Source organism: Dermacentor silvarum, chromosome 1 (genome assembly GCF_013339745.2).
Source record: "Dermacentor silvarum isolate Dsil-2018 chromosome 1, BIME_Dsil_1.4, whole genome shotgun sequence".
Classification (NCBI taxonomy): Eukaryota; Metazoa; Arthropoda; class Arachnida; order Ixodida; family Ixodidae; genus Dermacentor; species Dermacentor silvarum.
The window spans coordinates 391,157,058-391,178,066 of NC_051154.1; the positions used below are offsets into that span (position 1 = coordinate 391,157,058).

The 21,009-nt window shown below is 41.8% G+C and overlaps 1 protein-coding gene across 1 annotated transcript in view; it reads left to right on the top strand.

Annotated features, from left to right (window-relative positions):
* LOC119446365 (isocitrate dehydrogenase [NADP] cytoplasmic-like) overlaps positions 1 to 21,009 on the top strand; it is a 342,750-nt gene that overhangs the window by 53,290 nt on the left and 268,451 nt on the right. The gene's annotated exons all lie outside the window — the stretch shown is intronic.

Consider the following 21,009-nt stretch of genomic DNA (forward strand, 5'->3'; position numbering starts at 1 on the left):
AAGTCGCCATCGCAATTGCAAACTTCAGAATTTGGTGTGCACCCTCCTTTTACTGCGATCGGATTTGACATGTTTGTTTTAACAGTACGGTGCTATTGAATATTTTCATTATATGCGGACGCAGTTTGAACAGGCATGGTCAGAAAATCATAAATGCAATAAAATGCGGTCATTTTAAACCAATAATTCGTTATATCTGCGATTGTTATTTATTTATTTATTTATTTATTTACAAATACCCTCAGGGCCATATGGCATTAAAGAGGGGAATGGTTACAGAGTAGTAAAGAAAGACAAATCAAACAAACCAGTGCAGTGAGTTCTGGTAATACAATAAGCGAGAACTGTAGTGCACATGAACGTAAGGTGCGATAATTTTTTGACATAGCGCACCAGTAATAGCACAAGTAAAGGCATTTGATAAACCGCTGATAAGCCATCACTGTTTCTCACTCCTTCGCTACACTCGTTACTCGTGCCCTCATACTACATCACAAAGTGCAGCTAAAGCTATGAATTGAATTGCACGGCAGAAGTAAGGTTCCTCCATTGTCTGCCCCTAATCACTCTCCCCATGAAGATAGCTGAATGGAACCTTCAGAAACGCTTCAGTGTTGCACAATGGGCGACCCCCCTCTGGCATTCTCAGAACACAAAATTTGCTCTCGTCATGTCGGTTCTGTCGTTCCTCGATGATTGACTGGTTGACAGCTTTTGCTCCTAATGCCGAGGTCACCTGGAACACCCTGTTGAAATCGTGATGCACAGAGGCAATGCCAGAAAGGCCAGGAGACCAGTACATCAGTTTTTTTCTTTTAATTTGTGGCATTCCCACAGCACATAGCACTGCCGCATCCACCAGGCTATGGTCATGGCATTCCATGAATTCTCTACATCATGCGCACATTTCGTTGAAATATGAACTAGTCAGATGTTATATCCATGGCATTCTCTACATTATGCGCACATTTCTTTGAAATATCAACTATGTCAGATGTTATGTTTAGGGGCCCCCTTCAAGAAATTTTCTTCATTTATATCAAGGCCGTCATATTCACCAAGGCTTTCTAAACAAACCTTCAGTTTAGACAGCAACAATTTTGTATTCTTTTCTTAGTCCTTGATTTTCTGTGCTGTCGACAATGCAACATTTCCAATCAATGTCTTTGTGTATCACTGTTCAAATACCATATTGTTTTTTTATAAGCTGACCTGCAATACATCTTCAATGTAAAGAAGCCTAAGGAAGTGACTAAAAATAAAACAAAGCAATCTGTTATGCTCGTTTGTTTCTAATAAACATATTCTTGCAGCAAATAGAATTTGTGGGAGACTGTTTGTGGGTGCCAAAACAAGAGTTACTCGCCGTTAGATTTATAAAGAAATTGAAATTGCACAGAAATGAAAAGGCTAGTTATAGTCACACTGTGTAGTCGTCTGCTCTAATCCAAGCTGGAGGCGAGTGCTGAAACTTTGTATGATGCCTCAGTGCCTTGCTTTTTTTTCGCGTCGACAACAAGCATAATTTATCGCAGGCTTACAGGACAAATACAGATATCCATTTTATAACTGATATGCCACTAATGTGCGAGGTGCTTTCTTTGTGTAGCAATTCTTCATTTCTATTCTCAAATAAAACGAAATCGCTGCAAGTAAGCCAAACGTACTGATATGACACATGTCACAAATTTCAATAATAAGACAGGTGTGCTTAGAAATCGCCTGGCTCTGAATGTTGCAGATTATAACGCAGCAAATAGATCACCACCGTCACCACATTGGAAAGACAGTGGTTTAAATACCTTCTTTTCAGATCACATAATTTGCCATGCTGCGTCAGAACCAAATTAATTTTCCTCAGAAACATTTTTTTCAAGAGCATTAAGATGAATGCTGCAGCATGGAAAACTATGGTCGATCATGTCAAGTCTGCATTACACTTTTCAAGGAACATAAGGTGCTGAAATCTCACTTGTCTTTAAGACAATAAACATTAGGCACTGGCATCAATCTTTGTTTGGCATTTCTTTTTGCTGTGTCAACACTACTCATCCAGATAACTTTCTGATATGAAGTAGTGAATGCCTTAATTCAGGTAACTGTTCAGTTACTCTTCACAGCAACCATTTTCTCTGGTGTTGCCGCAAGCTTTCCGGTTGAATCCATACTATGCGGCAGGCCTGCCCAGTCAGGCTTCTTTCACCAGCTTCTGCTGGCGTCCACAGGTCCACATCAAATGCACACTTGGTATCTGATGTACACTTTAAATATATTGCCACTGTTATAAGGCATCACAAAGCCTACACCAATCTGCACCTGCAATAGATATGAAGTGTTATTTCTTTGACCGATACTCGTAACACTAAAGCACATTTGTATAAAATATTTTATTGGTTAGATACTTCGATTTTTGATAAAACCCCATGCCCTATTTTGTGCTGATGGCAAGTTTCACAGTTCAAACTAACACATTCTCAAGATGTAACTGTAACTGCAGAATTACTCACCCAACATACACATTCTCTTGTATAGCTCAATAGCTTCGGACATGGAAGCACTTGAAATGCTAGTATAGTGTATACAGGCGAGGTCAATATAAGGCATATGAACACACCCAGACATATTGCTAACATTCAAGAACAACATTTATTTGCAGGTACCCCATCTTGTACTTTGGCTTGTGCGTCAGAGAATACATGTATAAGTGTAATCATTAGTACAACAGCAAACAATTGCAAAAAAAATGCTGACACTTGCACGGTAATCTCAGGTCATATGCAGGAATTCTGATTTGTTTTTGACAACACAAAACATTTGCTAATACATACGTGACAAGCCCTGACAATCCACTCACTCATATTCTGTTGAGTCAACTCACACCCATTTCGACCTGGAATACGGTACTTTCAAAACAGGAACGGCAGCCACATTTTAAGAATTGAAGGAACAACAAATCATTTGGTGCCGTTATCTTCACTTTGTTACTGTGCTCACGCAGCCTTATTCGCACATCTGCCTGTTTAGCCTATGTAGCTTCTTCCACAGAATAATCCAATGTGATACATAATGCATGCTCTGCATTTGACAACACTTTAGCGTTATTTTTACATTTTACATTGCGACATTCCTGGTAAACGCTACCTAGTTTGGTGCAGAATAACCAAAGCTGATGTCTCCTTGCTGTGCTTTTTAAGTTGTGTGAAAGGCTGCGATATATGGTCCTGCAGCAACCTTTATCTTGTTAATGCTGGCACCCCCTGCCATTCAGCACACATCTGCCTCTGTGGTGACTGTTTGAGCAGGCCTTCTGCAACGAGCACCAGGAACTGACTTGGGTAGCCAACCTCGTGAAGGTTTGTCGCCTGCAACCTAAAGGTTGCGTTCAGTAGTTGATGGCATGACTTTCTTTTGCACCAAAAATGTAGTCAATTGCTGTGCATGTGTTATATATTCTATTCCATTAAGCTGTAGAAGAAGCTATATAGGCCAAAGGTGCTAGACTACGTGAGCACAGTAAAAAAAGTAAAAAAAAAAACGACACCAGATAGTGCTTTTTGTCCCTTCATTGCTTCAATGTAGCTGCCATCCCCATTCTGAATGTGCTCTTATTCGATGCTGAAATGGGTCGAGTTGACTCACCAGATCACAGATAAGTGGAGTTTTAGGAATGGTGATCCGTGCATTGGTAAACACTTTAGTACATTGGCAAATAAAAAAATTGAATTCCTTCATATGTGGACAGGTGGCACCACAGCTACAAGTTTCTATCGATACATACCATCCCTTCGTTTTGATCAGCTTATTGAAACCACACTGACACACTTGTCTATAACTTGTTATCCAGTGCACCGGTAAACTTCTTTTTTCGTTTTTGCATTTTTCAGAAACCAGGCGCTAGTAAACAGTGGAGTGTATGTGCATTTATTACAAGAGCTGCTAAATGGCTAGCGAAACTAGGGAATGTTTATGACAGAGTGAGACAGCTCAAAAACAACGTAAAAATGGGTATGGTAGCCATTTAGCTGCCCTTTAATAAATGCGCTTGTCGTCCACTGTTTTATAGCACCAGGTTCCTGAAAAATCCCAAAGCGAAACAAATTAAATTTAACAATGTATTGTATAGCAACAGCGAAAGATATGTGCCAGGACGGCATAACTTTGTCTTTAAAAATATGTTATTTCAGGTTAAACAGTTGTATCTGTAGTGCCTTCTGTGAGCATGCCAGACAATACGGCTGGTTTTCTTCATTGCTTTTGAAATTATCATAAGCGGTCAGTGTTTGTTCTAAAAAAAGTTGTGATGCGAAAACCACAATTTAGTTCTCTTTGCACGTGTCAAAGATTACATTAACAAAAGCAAATTATATTTGGACTGGCTGGTATAAATTCATGGTACCATGGCACCAAGCTGAACACAAGAGGAATATCTTCTCCGCGTGTTCCACTTCTCATGCAAAAAAATGAAAGATTGCAGGCGTAGGTGCACAGTCATTTTATGCCTCAGAAAGCATCAACTTTCTGTGTGCCTGCCAGTGAAACCTTCATTTATACTACACCTATCAATAGTCTAGCATTTATTTGAGATGCCAACGAATAGTTAAAGACTGACAATGCCTCGGGATAATGTACAGCCATATGTAACACTCAAAGCAACAACAGCGAAAAACAGTGTGAGCCACACCAACTTCTACCTTTGCAATAAGTAGCAATTTCATTGACTCTTGGAAAACCATACATAATATCCACTGTACAGGGTAATGAGGCACACATAACAGATGGAAGTTACTGACAAAAGCGTATGCACACTTTATTTCTTGAGTTTACTCAGTTATAGCATAAATTAAAATGCGAACAGGAATTAATATTTGTTACGCATAATTACATGGATGTGCAACATGTAATCACACTGTAGCTGGTTTCTAAGCATGGAGTAGTCTCAAGTGCATGTTTTGGAGTCTAAATTAGACCGCTGTTACAAGTGCAGCTAAACCTGGAAATGAACCACTTTCAAGTAGTTTCAGAATTGGTTGCATTTGAATTCTTATGGTGGATATATTTTGTACATTCAGTAAGTTTTTCATTCTAAATTAGTACTTGTGCCTGTTCTCTTGTTTCAAGACAATTTTTAAACTGCGCGAAGACAAGACGTGAACAGAAACATTGAAGCTCACACACGTTTCTGTTCACGTTGTGTCTTCTTTGCGCAGTTTAAAATTTTTGCTGAATCTATGAACCGACTAGCCCAACAACATGCCTTACTTCCCTTGTTTATGCATCACAGTTGCAATTCATTCAGCCCGACCACACGAGATGTCACACACTGAAATTCCAGAAATCTATTTTACGACTACGATAATGACAAAATGATTTAACAACATAGCCTAGACTTAACTACTTATATGTCTCTTGACTCAGCCATAGGTCAGTGCTGCTCACAGATATTAATCACCAGCGTCATCTGCAGAGGAAGAGGCTGAAAAAAAAAAAACAGGTTTCGTGAAAGTACAGAAATACAGGACAGGCTCAGAAACTATGTCGAGTGACACAAGATGCTAGTCAATTTAGAGGTTATTACATACAAAAGGATACAGTTTCACACAGACAACTGTTACACTGAATAAGAGATGACACTGTGACAAGCACAAGGACTATTTTAGCACTTGTGCATTATCTGCCAATCAGCTGATAAGTTTATTATGAGCAAATAAAGACTGAAAGGACCCCAACTGATCCTACGAATGAGGTGCACCTACTGACACATTAAAGTAGCTACTCCACAGTCTGAGATTTCAGGAAGGAAATTTGTTTCTGAAGTCATTGAGGTGTTACCTGAAGTGTAATAAGTGTACAATAATTTTTTTTCCATGTGATGTTCTATTCACAGTGACAGTTCAAAGAATCTGCTAAGCCACCTTTGGTATTATGCATGTTGAATTTCTTGAACTTTTCAGAAATTTGCCGTTTTTTCAGTATTTATGCTTTTTACAGGTCTGTTTACGTCCGACAAAGTAGTACCAGCTACAGCATGCTTGCTCTGAGTGTGCAGTAGTGATGTGTTATGCCAAGGCAATTCCAGCTGACCTGCCTTGGATTCAAAGCGCTTTAATTCGAAAAACAATTATGGGGTTTTTAAATGCCAAAACCACCATCTGATTATCAGGCACGCCGTAGTGGGGGACTCAGGAATAATTTGGACCACCTGAGGTTCTTTTAACGAGCGTTGTTTTTCACATTTTCCCCCCACCGAAATGCGGCCGCCGTAGCCGGGATTTGATCCCACGGCCTCGTGCTTAGCAGCCCAACACTATAGCCAACACTATAGTGGTGAGAGGGACTTGGAAAGGGGTGATGGTCCCTAGTTTGACTTTCGGCAATGCGGTCCTGTGCATGAGATCAGAGGTTCGAGCAAGGTTGGAAGTTAAGCAGCGAGTGGTAGGTAGACTGGCTCTGGGAGCACACGGAAATACACCAAATCAGGGGGTACAGGGTGACATGGGGTGGACGTCATTCGAGGGCAGGGAAGCGAGCAGCAAGATAGAATTTGAGACGCGATTGAGAGAAATGGCATAAAAGCGGTGGGCAAGGAGAGTTTTCAGTTATTTGTACATGAGGAATGTTGATACAAAATGGAGGAAGCTGACCAGAAAACTGTCAATCAAATATTTGGACTGCAGGAGGGGTGCAAACCAGGAAACAGCGGTTAATAAAAAGGTTAAGGAAACAGTGAGGGGTCTGTGGAAAACGGGGATGCAGACGAAATCAGCACTGGGAACATACCGAACTTTCAAGCAAGAAATTGCCAAAGAAATTATCTACGATAATTTTAGGGGAAGCTCTTTGTTGTTTGAAGCCAGGACGGGAGTATGCCGGACTAAGATGTACCGAGTCAAGTGCCAAGGTATAGACACGTTGTGCTGTGCGTGTGGAGAAGAAGAGGAAACGGCTGAACACCTCATACTTTTCTGTAAAGGGCTTAACCCTACAGTGCAAGGCAACGGGGCTGATTTTTTCAAAGCATTGGGGTTTAGGGCCAGTGAAGGCAAAATAGACTTTAAGCGGGTAGAAATAACCAAACAGAGGTTATCTGATTGGTGGATAAAATCAAGGCAGGGGTGAAATTTCACCCACCACAAAGTACAAAATAGGTTAATAGTCATGGCTAGGTGGCGTATGCCACCGCCCGGCTTAAAGGGTTCAGCCTCATCACTCCATCCATCCAGCGCCATCGGTGGAACAGCTGGCATTCCCATAAGTGAAGGCAAAATTGCATTTTGTTTCTTAAAAACGAGGCAGATAACTCCGGTAAGTGTTAAACTAAAGGAAGCAGACCCCAAAATACGATCGTTCTGCAAAATATGAGCAAGAAGAGTGCAGCGGTGAGCGCAAAACCTTTTTTTTTTCGAACAAGCGCTGCCAAATATTCAGGACCGTGTGTGTTGCAGTGGAGGGCGTCTTCTTGATTACCGCAGTTCGGTGTCATTTGCCCAACCTTGTGCTTCTCGATCGAGCAGCCGTAGGTTTGCATGCCAATCGACGCCGCAACTCGACACGATATACGAAGAAACACGATTGCTGTTTACATGGTTTGTTACATGCGGTGCATGATCAGGCGCGGTATTCCTGGCGGCGATCCGCTCGATCCCAGAAAACGCAGCTCTTTAGCAATGGGGGTAAAGTTCAGGGCAAGGCTGTCAGCAGTAGTGATTGCACTTACGGGAAAATTGCAGTGCAACGTACGAGTCCGCCGTAACAGTGACGGTATTAACCGACGCATGCAAATTATCAACCAAGCTACTTATCGCACTCCTTCCACATCGCGTCGCTTGCAGCCGTCGCTCGCACGTATTTGTGGTTTCACCTGTGGTGTCACCAGCAAAGCAACCGGCTTGAGCGTTAGCGATCTCTTTGGCGTTGCTTGTCGACATCACGCGCATATCGTGCGACAATTGTGAATTGCGCCCATTTCCATGCCAAGAATGCAGGGGACGGAAACAGCAGTTAGTGGCGTCACGAGTTTATTATTGAAGCTTTTAGCTTCGGCGCTTCGGCGTAGTCAATTAGTTGACATTTTCGTTAACGGGAACAGGGCATTTACATATCTTCCACCAGTTCAGAAGTCATTAAGTTTCTCACTGTCTGTCGTGTTTTTTGTGAGGAAGTACCCAGAAGCATTAGTAATTAACTTAATGAGAATATGTCAGACTCATGGAGTTGAAACAATTAGGTGATTCTCTCGAATACAGTATCAATGTATTCGAGAAAATCCCGTCCGTAGGTTCCAGCAATCAATGGCTTAATTGAAACACGGAAACATATATTTTTATTACATTCACCGTGATCACTAGAGCAAAAGCTACCAATCGCATACTATATATATACCGGGTGTTCAAAATTAAATTTGAAGGAATTTTTAAAAATGGCCTGTGGCAGGTAGCATAATTCTTATCGCTGAGCTGGGTTGTTCGAAGAGGCGGACATTAGCAGCACGAGAAATCGAAACGCATATTCAACCAATTAATAAAAATTGACTAATGAATTTCTTAGTTAATTACTTTACGGCACATATTGCAATTTAAGAACTGTAACCAGTGAGTTTGCAAGACGTGTCCACTTGAAATGAATTTCCAGGATGACACCAGTTTCAAGATATTATTTTCCAAACTGTGGGACGAAATACATGAGCGTTCCAGTTACTTTTGTGCTTCCATGTACAAAACAGCATTTTGCTAAAAAAGTAAGTAGAGTAACAGTGCATTTTTACATCGAGTTCGATGGCGCATGTCCAAACTGGTGTCATTCTGGAAATTAATTCCAAGTGGATACGCCTGACAAGCTCACTGGCTACAATTTGTAAATGGCAGTATATGTCATAAAGTAATTCACTAGGAAGTTCATTAGTGAAATTTTGTTATTTATAGTTAAATATGTGTTTCCAAATATGTGTTTCCAATGTGTGCCTCATCGAATAACCCAGCTCAATGATAAGAATTATGCTACCTGCCACAGCATAACTTCTAATAATTGCCTAAAACATAACAATGAACACCCTGTGTAGCATTTGGGAATATGTAAATACACTTAATCTTCCAAAAATGCAAGCACGTTCCCAGCTGTTTGGCAGAGAAGGCAGTCATGAAAAAGCTTGACTTTCCTGATACACACTCTTCTCAATTATTCGCTAATCAGATTCAGTTTCAAGACCATTCCACAGGCGTTTTTCCTTCAAAAACAACCTAATGTTTATGTAGTAAAGAAAGAGGATACAACCACTCCTTTGAGTAAAAACCAGGCATCACTCTCAAAATGTGGATGCTGGTAAGAACATAGAGCTTAAAATGATGAAGTTCCAAAGAAGGTCTGACTGACCAAGTTAAATCTAACTGATGGTAGAAAATAAACCACTTCCAATGTTGATTTAACTGCTTAAAGTGTAACACTGATACTTGAACAGAAGATCTGAATTTTTTGTGAAAGTATATGTCAGCCTCTTCGAGTAGACTAGATCATGAACTGGAATTGTGCTATCTGCCGCAGGCAACCAAAACATTTATATCTTAATCATTATTATCTCCAAACTTGTGTCATCCTGATAATTCGTGGATCCGCCTTGCAAACACAACGGCTAGAATTTGTAAATTGGAATATGGGAGAATAGGAAATTAGTTAGAAACTTAATTAGTGATTTTTTCTTAATTGTATTGTTCATTATGCATTTATTTATTTTTTGCAAGTAATGTCCGCCTCTTCGAGTGGACCAGCTCATTAACTAGAATTGTGCTATCTACCACAGGTAACCTTTAAACATTTTTGAAAGTGTTCGCTGAAACACATTGTATAGTCACCCATTGTCCTCCCACCATCCACCCAGTACACCCACCATTCGCCCAGCAAGCACACCATTCACCCACCATCCAACCAGTACACCCATCATTCACCCATCATTTGCACACGTCGCCCAGTATGTATTCCACCGTCCACCCAGTACACCCACCATTGAGACGAGTCACCCAGTAGGTATTCCACCGTCTACCCACCATCTACCCAGCACCATCTATATCGCCCACCATCCACCCAGCATACCCACGATGAATTTCATCATGCCCAGCAATTTATCCAGCATGCCCAGCAGATTTCCCGGCATGCCCAGCATAAAACTAATGATGAGCAATGCTGGGATTTTTAATAGGGAAGGATGCTGGTAGTACATTAAACAGCGCAAGGGTTACAGTATGAAGCACGTGCAAGACAAAGTAACTGTCCACGAGGACAAGAGTGCTGTAGCCAAAGTACAATGAAAATTGCAAACTAGACCAGCCCAATGTACGTCGAGGTTACAGGTAATGTAAATTTGTGACAGTTGGGCACCACAGTAATGTGCTGCCTGTTTATTCATTAAAGCGCCCAGGAAATGTTGTTTACAGGAGTGGTGTTTCATTGTCACCGGCTCAGTAAAAGAGAACTTGTTAAATTTTGTAGCCAGTGTCTACGAGTGCTTGCTGGTATACTTCCTCCATGAGTGCTGGTGGACCACAGCACGGTATGAGTGTGTTGGAGTCGGGCGTAGGAAAGTATATGGCTGTGATGTACCGGTTTTGCTGTCCTTGAATAACGCCTGTATCAGCCGCAGCGAGGGCAGCTCGGACAGCACATGGAAGATCTTGAAACAGCACTGAAAGGGAGTACTTATGAACCCTTCCAAAATTCTCGCTTAGAAATTACATTTTTACTACAGAGCAGCTCTTCAGGGCTGGCACTGTCACGGCCGTAAAACGTCATCACCGCAACTTGAGAGTTGCCTGCTGAGTCTTGAACGTGTGAAACGTCGCCAGGAGCATAAAATTCCTGCTTAATTCTTTGCCGACATTTCACACGGCAGCAACAATTCCCGCAAATTCACCGGCCCGGCTGTGCCCCAGTTTTTCAGACTGGAGCTAATCTCTGGTAACATTCCCCGCAGCCCGTTGATGCACTTTATACAACACAGCCAGTGTATATAGCTGTAAGTTGACGAGAGTACATTTTTGTATTCGCGTTCATTTCTCTAAGCGCATGTACTTGTTCACTGAAAGAAACTCGTAACCAACTCGGAGGCGGCGTGCTAGGACTTGCCTCAAAGGGGCGACCACCCGGTGCGCGAGTCGCCTGCTTGTACTCGACTCTCGCAAGTCGTTTGTAGTACTACAATGTAGTAGCACTATAGAAGCTGCAGGACTCCTTAGCCACTAGAAAGGCCGAGTGCCCTTCGAGATGTGTTCATCCGCGTCGTCTGCTCAACGACTACGTAATTCACGGTATACGACGTGCACGCGCATTGGTCCGAACGTCGCTGTAACGTGTCGTGCATCAAGTGAAAACAGCTCTAATTCCGCCATTATTCGGACGGTGAAGTCCTGAACTGTATATAACTGCGCAAGGATATTGCTTGTGTACATATCGTACCTTCTGCAGCTGCAAACGATTTGCGAGATGCAGTGCAGGTGTTTAAAGGCTTTTAGAGTGAAAACTACGCAATTACCAGCCATGCGGCTTTGCCAACAATGCTTCTGTGGTACGTACTAATTTATAATAAATTAAGTCAAAGTGAACTTTTGTTCCCGTTCGCCTTTCAGGAACCCCAAAATTGTCAAAATTAACCTAGAGTCCTCCACCACGGCGTCCTTCATAACAAAGCGCGCACTTCTGCGACGTTAAAACCCACATTTATTTTTGCTTTAACTGGTCACATTCATACTAAAAATATTCCGCTGCCTATACAAAAAGGAGGGAAAGATATGCTCTCTGTAATGCAATGTAGCATTGAGTCTCGTACGACGAAGGCGTCACGGATCTCAACCTGTTTGCAACCAAACGAGAGCAGTGGTTTGCGTCAGCACACCTCTTGCACTCGCTACCAAAGCACAGTGCATGGCGTACCGGAAGCACAATGGTGCTCAAATGTAATGGGACTTGATGTAACCATCTGTCTACAATTTGTAGTTTCATTATACCAGATGTTGCTTTTGATGTGGAACACTTTTAGGAAAGAACGCGTTATGTCTAGGCCCCTGCTTTTTTTCCAGGTAGGCTACGTGGTAGGCGCCCAGTCAAAAAAAGCAATTCACTCCAATTGGGAAATTTCCAATTGGTACCAAATGGAAATTTTCCAATCGTAAATTAGTACAAAAATGGACCAATTGAACCATTTGGAACGTGACCAATTGGTTTTGTTGGAGTGACCAATTGTACCCTATGGGTGCCAATTTGTTTGAAACCAATTGGTTGGAATGACCAATTGCTACCAGTCGGCAATACCAATACACATTTATACCCCACAAAGCAAACCTAAATAGGATTCCAGCTGTCAGAAACAGGTTTGCTATAGCCTTTGTACTGCATGCATATATAGTTATAACTCATTGAATGGGTTCATAAACTGAAAGTATGATTTCCCACTTGGTTACATTCTAGCTAGTTTATTCCCATGGGTAGTCTAATTAGACTCAGTTGGAAATGGAAGGTGGACCTAGCTGGTTTAAACTGACAAGTTCAATTTGACTCAATTGGTTCCATCCATCCCTGACTCAATCGTAACCAAATGGAGGTAAGGATTTTCCAATGGGCCCAGTTTATTCCAATTTACAAGTCCAATCGGACTTATTTGGTTTCACTTTGACTCAATCGTAACCAGTTGGAACAAGGGATTTTCCTATCGGTTCCAGTTGGGTCCAGTTTATTTCAATTGGCAACTCCAATTGGTTTCTCCTCTGATCCAATTGTAACCGGTTGGAAGTAAGCATTTTCCAAATCGTTCCATTTGGTCCTAGTTGGTGCCCATTGCAAAAACTAATTGGAGTCAATTGTTGTTTTTTTTTGACTGGGCGGACACTAGCAAGAAGAAAAAGTTCAGCGAATTATTCACCAAATAACAAAAACACCCTCGTGGACGTTTTTATTACTAACTTTGAGCGCATATAATTCAAAATTGAGTCGAGTGGGGATGCAACGTGTTTAGCAGAAATCCTAAAAAATATAGCAAGACCTTGGAGATATCCATCCACAAGTTTGCTTTTAAAAAAATGCCTCGGCGTTAAAGTTAAGATGGTGCCGACCTCTTAGATAGACGCCACACCCGCGAGCGATCATGCAGAAAATAAACATAGGGATGGTGACCGCACCGAGGAACTTTACTGAATCAGAAACAGGACAATCCGCTGCTTCATAGTGTTTGCAAATAAAGAACGAGCAGCAAAACCCACTGATGCTGATTGGATTCATAAGCGGATAATTTGGGCAGCTTGGAATACATTTCTAGCGCCGCTTTAGTGCTCGCGCCATTTCGAGAAGGCTTAATGAGCTCAGAAATCGCTTTTACGTGTCCTCTAAAGCTGTGGCCAAGCTGCGTGTCGTTCGACCAGTCAACGTGGGCACACTATCTGCCGAAATGCACGTGGCCACTTGGGCAAATTAGTACATGCCGTAATTATGTGCAATGTTGCGCATTGTTGTGCACGGACACAAGAAAGAACGATGGGACACACAAGACGCAAACTTACAAGAATTTTGTTTCGGAAAGATCGTCACCCTTTCACACACTTGGTTCAACACTGCGCATCTCCAGATAATATACTTACAGGCGTGCGCATCCGCTCAAAAATCACTTTTGCTGACAGTGCAACTGACGCCTCACTGATGCACCCTTCTTCTAATCTAGGGATGTCATGTGCTTCTATTATGAAACGAGTCATCTCATTTTTGCTTCTCGCTATTATTGTGTACTGGGCGAGCCTAGATGCACAATCTCTACAGTCAATGGCTAACCAAAAACGTCTTATTTTCAACATGATTCGCATGCTCGCGCAGCTTGTCCTTAATGCAACGACTTGATTGTCCTACGTAAAAGCGTTTACATGACAGGGGTATGCGGTAGACTACGCCTTCATTACAGGCTACACACTTCCCTATTGAAAATCCCAGCATTGCGCATCATTAGTTTTATGCTGGGCATGCCGGGAAACGTGCTGGGCATGCTGGATAAGTTGCTGGGCATGATGGAATTCATTGTGGGTATGCTGGGTTCATGGTGGGCGATATAGATGGTGCTGGATAGATGCTGGGTAGACGGTGGAATACCTACTGGGTGACTCGTCACAATGGTGGGTGTACTGGGTGGACGGTGGGATACATACTGGGCGACCTGTGCAAATGATGGGTGAATGATGGGTGTACTGTTTGGATGGTGGGTGAATGGTGTGCGTGCTGGGTGAATGGTGGGTATACTGGGTGGATGGTGGGAGAACAATGGGTGACTATACAAGGTGTTCCAGCAAACACTTTCAAAAATGTTTAAAGGTTACCTGTGGTAGATAGCACAATTCTAGTTAATGAGCTGGTCCACTCGAAGAGGCGGACATTACTTGCAAAAACTAAATCAATGCATAAGCAACAATACAATTAAGAAAAAATCACTAAATAAGTTTCTAACTAATTACCTATTGTCCCATATTCCAATTTACAAATTCTAGCCGTTGAGTTCGCAAGGCGGATCCACGTATTGTCAGGATGACACCAGTCTGGAGATAATAATGATTAAGATATGTTTTGGTTGCCTGTGGCAGATAGCACAATTCCAGTTCATGATCTAGTCTACTCGAAGAGGCGGACATATACTTGCACAAAAAACTCAAATCTTCTGTTCAAGTATCAGTGTTACACTTTAAGCAGTTAAATCAGCATTGGAAGTGGTTTATTTTCTACCATCAGTTAGATTGAACTTGTTGAGTCCACCTTCTTTGGAACTTCATGCTAAGCTCAATGTTCTTACCAGCATCCAAATTCTGAGTGATGCCTGGTTTTTACTCGAAGGGTGGTTGCATCCGCTTTACTACATAAACATTAGGTTGTTTCTCAAGGGAAAACATCTGTGGAATGGTCTTGAAACTGAATCTGATTAGCGTATGATTGAGAAGAGTGTGTATCAGGAAAGTCAAGCTTCTTTCATGACTGACTTCTCTGCCAAACAGCTGGGAACGTGCTTGCATTTTTGCAAGATTATGTATATTTACATATTCCCAAATGCTACACAGGGTGTTCATTTTTATGTTTTATGGAATTGTTAGAAGTTATGCTGTGGCAGGTAGCCTAATTCTTATCATTGAACTGGGTTATTTGATGAGGCAGACATTAGTAGCACGGGAAATGGAAACACATCTTTAAATATAATTAACAAAATTTCACTAATGAACTTTTTAGTGAATTACTTTACGAAATATATTGCGACTTACAAATTGCAGACGGTGAGCTTGTCAGGCGTATCCACATGGAATTAATCTCCAGAATGAAACCAGTTTGGAGATGCGCCATTGAACTCGCTGTAAAAATGCACTGTTATTCTACTTACTTTTTTACCAAAATGCTGTTTTATACATGGAAGCGCAAAAGTAACTGGAACGCCAATGTATTTTACCCCACAGTTTTGGGAAATATCTTGACACTGGTGTCATTCTGGAAATTCATTTCAAGTGGACGTGTCTTGCAAACTCACTGGTTACAATTCGTAAATTGCAATATGTGCCATAAGTAATTAACTAAGAAGTTCATTAGTCAATTTTTATTCATTAGTTGAATATGTGTTTCGATTTATCGTGCTGCTAATGTCCGCCTCTTCGAACAACCCAGCTCAGCGATAAGAATTATGCTACGTGCCGCAGGCCATTTTTAAAAATTCCTTAAAGTTTAGTTTTGAACACCGGGTATATATATACGTATACGCTTGGTAGCTTTTGCTCTAGTGATCACGGTGAATGTAATAACAGGATATCTTTCCGTATTTCAATTAAGCCATTGATTGCTGGAACGTACGCACGGGATTTTCTCGAACACAGTGATACTGTATTCGAGAAAATCACCTAATTGTTGCGACTCCACGACTCTGGGATATTCTCATTAAATTAATTACTAATGCATCTGGTACTTTCTCTCAAAAAACACAACAGACAGTGAGAAACTTAATGTCTTCTGAACTGGTGGAAGATAAGTAAACGCCCTGTTCCCGTTAACGAAAATATCAACTAATTTACTATGCCGAAGCACCGAAGCTAAATACTTCAATAATGAACTCGTGACGCCACTAACTGCTGTTTGCGTCCCCTGCATTCTTGGCATGGAAATGGGCGCGATTCACCCTTGTCGCACGATATGCGCGCGACGTCGACAAGCAACGCCAAAGAGATCGCTAACGATCAAGCCGGTTGCTTTGCTGGTGACACCACAGGTGAAACGACATATACGTGCGAGCGACGGCTGCAAGCGACGCGATGTGGAAGGAGTGCGATAAGTAGCTTGGTTGATAATTTGCATGCGTCGGTTAATACCGTCACTGTTACGGCGGACTCGTACGTTGCACTGTAATTTTCCTGTAAGTGCAATCACTACTGCTGACAGCCTTGCCCTGAACTTTACCCCCATTGCTAAAGAGCTGCGTTTTCTGGGATCGAGCGGATCGCCGGCAGGAATACCGCGCCTGATCATGCACCGCATGTAACAAACCATGTAAACAGCAATCGTGTTTCTTCGTATATCGTGTCGAGTTGCGGCGTCGATTGGCATGCAAACCTACGGCTGCTCGATCGAGAAGCACAAGGTTGGGCAAATGACACCGAACTGCGGTAATCAAGAAGACGCGCTCCACTGCAATACACGGTCCTGAATATTTGGCAGCGCTTGTTCGAAAAAAAAGGTTTTGCGCTCACCGCTGCACTCTTCTTGCTCATATTTTGCAGAACGATCGTATTTCGGGGTCTGCTTCCCTTAGTATAACATTTACCGGAGTTATCTGCCTCGTTTTTAAGAAACAAAATGCAAATTTGCCTTTACTTATGGGAATGCGAGCTATTCCACCGATGGCGCTGGATGGTGGATTGATGAGTCTGAACCCTTTAAGCCGCGCGGTGGCATACGCCACCTAGCCATGACTATTAACCTATTTTGTACTTTGTGGTGGGTGAAATTTCACCCCTGCCTTGATTTTATCCACCAATCAGATAACCTCTGTTTGGTTATTTCTACCCGCTTAAAGTCTATTTTGCCTTCACTGTCCCTAAACCCCAATGCTTTGAAAAAATCAGCCCCGTGCCTTGCACTGTAGGGTTAAGCCCTTTACAGAAAAGTATGAGGTGTTCAGCCGTTTCCTCTTCTCCACACGCACAGCACAACGTGTCTATACCTTGGTACTTGACTCGGTACATCTTGGTCCGGCATACTCCCGTCGTGGCTTCAAACAAGAAAGAGCTTCCCCTAGAATTGTCGTAGATATTTTCTTTGGCAATTTCTTGCTTGAAAGTTCGCTATGTTCCCAGTGCTGATGTCGTCTGCATCCCCGTTTTCCACAGACCCCTCTCTGTTTCCTTAACCCTTTTCTTAACCGCTGTTTCCTGGTTTGCACCCCTCCTGCAGTCCAAATATTTGATTGACAGTTTTCTGGTCAGCTTCCTCCATTTTGTATCAACATTCCTCATGTACAAATAACTGAAAACTCTCCTTGCCCACCGCTTTTATGCCATTTCTCTCAATCGCGCCTCAAATTCTATCTTGCTGCTGGCTTCCCTGCCCTCGAATGACGTCCACCCCATGTCACCCTGTACCCCCTGATTTGGTGTATTTCCGTGTACTCCCAGAGCCAGTCTACCTACCACTCACTGCTTAACTTCCAACCTTGCTCGAACCTCTGATCTCATGCACAGGACCGCATTGCCGAAAGTCACACTAGGGACCATCACCCCTTTCCAAGTCCCTCTCACCACTATAGTGTTGGCTATAGTGTTGGGCTGCTAAGCACGAGGCCATGGGATCAAATCCCGGCTACGGCGGCCGCATTTCGGTGCGGGGAAAATGTGAAAAACAACGCCCGTTAAAAGAACCTCAGGTGGTCCAAATTATTCCTGAGTCCCCCACTACGGCGTGCCTGATAATCAGATGGTGGTTTTGGCATTTAAAAACCCCATAATTGTTTTTCGAATTAAAGCGCTTTGAATCCAAGGCAGGTCAGCTGGAATTGCCTTGGCATAACACATCACTACTGCACACTCAGAGCAAGCATGCTGTAGCTGGTACTACTTTGTCGGACGTAAACAGACCTGTGAAAAGCATAAATACTGAAAAAAACGGCAAATTTCTGAAAAGTTCAAGAAATTCAACATGCATAATACCAAAGGTGGCTTAGCAGATTCTTTGAACTGTCACTGTGAATAGAACATCACATGGAAAAAAAATTATTGTACACTTATTACACTTCAGGTAACACCTCAATGACTTCAGAAACAAATTTCCTTCCTGAAATCTCAGACTGTGGAGTAGCTACTTTAATGTGTCAGTAGGTGCACCTCATTCGTGGGATCAGTTGGGGTCCTTTCAGTCTTTATTTGCTCATAATAAACTTATCAGCTGATTGGCAGATAATGCACAAGTGCTAAAATAGTCCTTGTGCTTGTCACAGTGTCATCTCTTATTCAGTGTAACAGTTGTCTGTGTGAAACTGTATCCTTTTGTATGTAATAACCTCTAAATTGACTAGCATCTTGTGTCACTCGACATAGTTTCTGAGCCTGTCCTGTATTTCTGTACTTTCACGAAACCTGTTTTTTTTTTTTTCAGCCTCTTCCTCTGCAGATGACGCTGGTGATTAATATCTGTGAGCAGCACTGACCTATGGCTAAGTGAAGAGACATATAAGTAGGTAATTCTAGGCTTTCTTATTAAATCGTTTTGTCATTATCGTTGTCGTAAAATAGATTTCTGTAATTTCAGTGTGACATCTCGTGTGGTCGGGCTGAATGAATTGCAACTGTGATGCATGAACAAGGAAAGTAAGGCATGTTGTTGGGCTAGTCGGTTCATAGATTCAGCAAACATTTTTATACTGCGCAAAGAAGACACAACATGAACAGAAACGTGTGTGAGCTTCAATGTTTCTTTCTGTTCATGCCTTGTCTTCGCGCAGTTTAAAAATTTTCTTGAAACAAGGCGACAGGCACAAGTACTAATTTGGAATGAAAAAATTACTGAATATACAGAATATATCTACCATAAGAATTCAAATGCAACCAATTCTGAAACTACTTGAAAGTGGTTCATTTCCTGGTTTAGCTGCACTTTTAACAGCGGTCTAATTTAGACTCCGAAACATGCACTTGAACACATGCTTCGAAACCAGCTACAGTGTGATTACGTGTTGCACATCCATGTTATTATGCGTAACAAATATTCCTTTTCACATTTCAATTTATGCTATAACTGAGTAAACTCAAGAAATAAAGTGTGCATACGCTTTTGTCAGTAACTTCCATCTGTTATGTGTGCCTCATTGTCCTGTACAGTAGATATAATGTATGCTTTTCCAAGAGTCAATGAAATTGCTACTTATTGCAAAGCTAGAAGTAGGTGTGGCTCACACTGTTTTTCGCTGTTGTTGCTTTGAGTGTTACATATGGCTGTACATTATCCCGTGGCATTGTCAGTCTCTTAACTATTCGTTGGCATCTCAAATAAATGCTAGACTATTGATAGTTGTAGTATAAATGAAGGTTTCACTGGCAGGCACACAGAAAGTTGATCCTTTGTGAGGCATAAAATGCCTGTGCGCCAACACCTGCAATCTTTCATTGTTTTTTGCATGAGAAGTGGAACTCACGAAGATATTCCTCTTGTGTTCAGCTTGGTGCCATGGTACCATGAATTTATACCAGCCAGTCCAAATATAATTTGTTTTTGTTAATGTAATCATTGACACGTGCGAAGAGAACTAAATTGTGGTTTTTGCATCACAACTTTTTTTAGAACAAACACTGACCGCTTATGATAATGTCAAAAGCAATGAAGAAAACCAGCCGTATTGTCTGGCATGCTCACAGAAGGCACTACAGATACAAGTGTTAACCTGAAATAACATCTTTTTCATAGACAAAGTTATGCCGTCCTGGCACACGCCTTTGGTTCTTGCTATACAATACATCGTTAAAATTAATTTGTTTCGCTTTGGGATTCTTCAGGAACCTGGTGCTATTAAACAGTGGACGACAAGCCCATTTATTAAAGGGCAGCTGAATGGCTACCATACCCATTTTTACATTGTTTTTGAGCTGTCTCGCTCTGTCTTTAACATTCCCTAGTTTCGCTAGCCCTTTAGCAGCTCTTGTAATAAATGCACATGCACTCCACTGTTTAGTAGCACCAGGTTTCTGAAAAATGCAAAAACCAAAAAAGAAGTTTAGAGGTGCACTGGATAACAAGTCATAGACAAGTGTGTCAGTGTGGTTTCAATAAGCTGGTCAAAACGAAGCGATGGTATGTATCGATAAAAACTTGTAACTGTAGTGCCACCTGTCCACATATGAAGGAATTCAATTTTTTTTATTTGCCATTTACTGAAGTGTTTACCAACGCACGGATCACCAATCCTAAAACTCCACTTATCTGTAATCTGGTCAGTCAACTCGACCCATTTCAGCATTGAATAAGAGCACATTCAGAATGGGGATGGCAGCTACATTGAAGCAATGAAGGGACAAAAAGCGCTATCTGGTGTCAGTTTTTTTTTACTTTTTTTACTGTGGTCACATAGTCTAGCACCTTTGGCCTATATAGCTTCTTCTACAGCTTACTGGAATAGAATGTACAACACATGCACTGCAATTGACTACATTAATGGTGCAAAAGAAAGTCATGCCATCAACTAATGAACGCAACCTTTAGGTTGCAGGCGACAAACTTTCACGAGGTTGGTTACCCAAGTCAGTTCCTGGTGCTCGTTGCAGAAGGCCTGCTCAAACAGTCACTGCAGAGGCAGATGTGTGCTGAATGGCACGGGGTGCCAGCATTAACAAGATAAAGGTTGCTGCAGGACCGTATATCACAGCCTTTCAGACAACTTAAAAAGCACAGCAAGCAGACATCAACTTTGTCTATTCTGCACCAAACTAGGTAGCGTTTACGAGGAATACCAAAAGTGTAAAATGTAAAAAAAAAACGGTAAAGTGC